Source organism: Tachyglossus aculeatus, chromosome 15 (genome assembly GCF_015852505.1).
Source record: "Tachyglossus aculeatus isolate mTacAcu1 chromosome 15, mTacAcu1.pri, whole genome shotgun sequence".
Classification (NCBI taxonomy): domain Eukaryota; kingdom Metazoa; phylum Chordata; class Mammalia; order Monotremata; family Tachyglossidae; genus Tachyglossus; species Tachyglossus aculeatus.
In genome coordinates this window covers 13999042-14003089 of record NC_052080.1, presented here as the reverse complement: position 1 = coordinate 14003089, position 4048 = coordinate 13999042, and the positions used below count along the sequence as shown (strand labels likewise).

Sequence of the window (4048 nt, the reverse complement as noted above, 5' to 3'; positions counted from 1 at the left end):
ACAATAATGGCATTTGTTAAGTGCTTACTATGTGCAAAGCACTGTTCTAAGCGCTGGGGTGGTTACAAGGTGATCAGGTTGTCCCACAGGGGGCTCACAGTCTTCATCCCCATTTTACAGATGAGGGAACTGAGGCACAGAGAAGTGAAGTGACTTGCCCAAAGTCACCCAGCTGACAGTTGGCGGAGCTGGGATTTGAACCCATGACCTCTGACTCCAAAGCCCGGGCTCTTTCCACTGAGCCACGCTGCTTCTCTAATAAGCAAGAATCGGAAGACACATAGCCCGAGAAAAGCCAGAAAGGACTCAAGCCAGGCCCCGCTGGGATACGAACCCAGGATCTCCTGTTTACTAGACAGGCGCTTTAACCAACTAAGCCACGGAGCCGCCCAGCCCAAGTACTAAGCACTTGGGAGAGTACACTATAACAATAAACACACATTCCCTGCCCACGATGACCTTACAGTCTGGAGGGGGAGACAGATATTAATAGAAATAAATAAATTATGGATATGGACATAAGTGCTGTGGGGCTGGGAGGGGGAATGAATAAAGGGACCAAGTCAAGGCGACACAATCAATCAATCAATCAATCATTTATTGAGCGCTTACTATGTGCAGAGCACTGTACTAAGCGCTTGGGAAGTACAAATCGGCAACCTATAGAGACAGTCCCTACCCAACATTGGGCTCACAGTCTAAAAGGGGGAGACAGAGAAAAAAAAAAAAAAAAAAACCAAACATACAGACACAGAAGGGAGTGGAAGAAAAGGAAAAGGGTATTTAGGGAAGACCTCTTGGAGGAGATGGGCTTTCAATAAGGCTTTGAGCGGGGGGAGACTGTCTATCGTATAAGAAGAAGGAGGAAATTCCAGGCCAGAGGCAGGATGTGGGCAAAAGTCGGCAGTGAGATACACAAGATGGAGGCAGAGTGAGAATATTAGAGGAGCGAAGTGTCCGGGCTGCATTGGAGTAGGAGAGTAGCGAGGAGAGTTAGGATGGGGCAAGGTGGTTGAATGCTTTAAATCCTGTCAGAGATTCATTCCTTCATTAGTATTTACTGAGTACTTGCTGTAGGGAGTGCACTGTACTAAGCGCTTGGGAGAGCACAGTACAACAGTAAACAGAGCCATTCCCTGACACAGCGAGCTTACAGTCTAGGGGAGGTGACCGTCAGTGCCCAGGTTTTGGGAAGAGCGTGACAGCAGAGGGAGAAGCAGTGTGGCCTAGCGGATAGACCGCAGGCCGGGAAGTTAGGAGACCCAGGTTCCAATCCCGGCTCCGCCCCTTGCCTGCTGTGGGGCTCTGGGCAAGTCGCTTTGCTTCTCTGGGCCCCTTTTTCCCGCCTGTCAGATGGGGTTGAAATACTTGTTCTTCCCCTGCCTTAGACTGTGAACCCAGTGTGGGACAGGGACTGCGTCTGATTACGTTTGATTTTGTTCTCTGTCTCCCCCTTTTAGACTGTGAGCCCACTGTTGGGTAGGGACTGTCTCTATATGTTGCCAATTTGTACTTCCCAAGCGCTTAGTACAGTGCTCTGCACATAGTAAGCGCTCAATAAATACGATTGATGATGATGATGATGATGATGTACTGAGCACTTGGGAAGTACAAGTCGGCAGCATATAGAGACGGTCCCTACCCAACAACGGGCTCACAGTCTAGAAGGGGGAGACAGACAACAAAACGAAACATGGAGACAGGTGTCAAAACCATTAGAATAAATAGAATTATAGGTATATGCACATCATTAACACGACCCCCTGAGCGCAAGGAGGCCTTCCCAGATTGAGCCCCCTCCTTCCTCCTCTCCATCCCCCCTGCCTTACCTCCTTCTGTTCCCCACAGCACCTGTATATATGTATATATGTTTGTACATATTTATTACTCTACTTATTTTACGTGTACATATCTATTCTATTTATTTTATTTTGTTAATATGTTTGGTTTTGTTGTCTGTCTCCCCCTCCTAGACTGTGAGCCCACTGTTGGGTAGGGACCATCTCTATATGTTGCCAACTTGTACTTCCCAAGCACTTAGTACAGTGCTCTGCACACAGTAAGCGCTCAATAAATACGATTGATTGATTAACAAAATAGGGTAGTAAATATGTGCAGGTAAAATAGAGTAATAAATCTACAAATATATACAAGTGCTGTGGGGAGGGGAAGGAGGTAGGGTCGGGGGGTGATGGGGAGGAGGAAAGGGAAAAGGGGGCTCAGTCTGGGAAGGCCTCCTGGAGGAGGTGAGCTCTCAGGAGGGCTTTGAAGGGAGGAAGAGATCGGTCAAGACAGACTTTTTCCTAATGGAACCTGGGTCAATCACCCACACAAACCCCCCTCCAATATCCACCCCATCAACCCCGCGCGCCACCCTATTAATGTTCCAAAGGCACGGAACAATCCTCGCCACTCAACGCTCCATTTTTCTTTATCACACCACAGCGTTTCAGGGTGAGAAATTTGAAACTAAATCTCCTTATGGCGCAGACAGGGTGTCCGGTTGTATTCTCTCCCACGCCACAGAGACAAAGGGAACGATCCATTTTTCCTGATAGAAGCCAACAGCTCGTAAGAGGTTTGAGATGAGTGCGAGGATACAATTTGCCTAGAAAATGCCCGAGGACCAAGGCAGCCTCACTTTTCGCGGAACGAGTCTGTCAGCTGGCATCTTGCTGTAATTGCTTCCCATGGCAGGGTCTTCTGTGGCTGAGGGAGCACCTTTCTCGTCAACCCAAGAATCAATTTTTACAGGCGTCGAATGATAATTGTTTGCTAAGGCTGAAAGGGCCGGAGCGGCGATGGGCACTCGTTAATCCGGGATTTCGGGCTGAACGCTCGCCGTGTTCGGAAAAGGAGTTTGGGAGGAGGGAAGGGTGACTTTGTCGAGGAGGAGCCACCGAGATGGATGACAAATTGAGGATCCGGATGCGAGGCCCGGAACCAAAGCATGAGTTGTTTGTTCCTCAGGATGCCCGGGTCAATTTGAATTTCTTTTCCTCCATCAGATAGGACCTCACCTCGGATATTTCTGTTTGTCTTCGATTGTCCGGTTCGTTTTGGTACCCAGATCGTAATATGCTGACGGAGTTGAAGGAAAAGTTGGGTTAGAAAGAGAGAGTAGGGTCAGGGGAAAATCATCAGAGCCGTTAATTTGAACAGAAAGGAATGACAGTTCTAATCCCAGGTGCAAACAGGGTTTTAGCCGGGGGAGAGGGTCATTTCCTAATATGTTCATCTACTATGGATCTGTTGTTCTTCACCCGGAGAAATGATCGGACAGAGAAGCATCGTGGCCTAGTGGCTAGAGCCCAGGCCTGAGAGTCAGAAGGACCTCACGTCTACATTTGCCTCCTCCACTTGTCTGCTGTGTGACCTTGGGTAAGTCACTTTACTTCTCCGGGCTTTAGTTCCCTCATCTGTAAAATGAGGATGAAGACTGCAAGCCCCATGTGGGACAGGGACCGTATCCGACCCGATTAGCTCGTGTCAACTGCAACGCTTAGTATCGTGCCTAGCTGTCCTCTAGACTGTAAGCTCATGTCGGCTGATTCTGTTGTATCGTACTCTCCCAAGGGCTCAGTACGGTGTTCTGACACAATAAGTGCTCAATAAATACCCTTGAATGATTTGATTGATTCATGGCAGTAGCAGTAGTCCTCATGAGTGAGCGACAATTGAGCAGAAAGGTAGAGATTGGAAAGGGGAGCGATTGGAGGCAGAGAGGCCAGTGAGGTGGCTGAGAAATAGCGGTCAGGGAGATGACCTTCTAAACTGTGAGCCCACTGTTGGGTAGGGACTGTCTCTTCATGTTGCCAATTTGTACTTCCCAAGCGCTTAGTACAGTGCTCTGCCCACAGAAAGCGCTCAATAAATATAATTGATTGATGAGAAGCAACACGGCCTAGCAGATAGAACACAGGCCTGGGAGTTAGAAGGACCTGGGTTCTAAAATGCCATCATTATTATCTAATCCCAACTCTGCCACTTGTCCGCCGTGTGACCTTGGGCAAGTTACTTCATTCCTCCGTACCTCAGTTACCTAATC

The 4048-nt window shown here is 48.4% G+C and overlaps 1 non-coding gene across 1 annotated transcript; it reads right to left on the bottom strand.

Moving 5' to 3' along the window:
- Positions 1 to 313: 313 nt before the first annotated feature.
- Positions 314 to 387, bottom strand: TRNAT-AGU. Its single transcript has one exon. It is a non-coding gene; the product is annotated as a tRNA-Thr (tRNA).
- Positions 388 to 4048: the final 3661 nt, after the last annotated feature.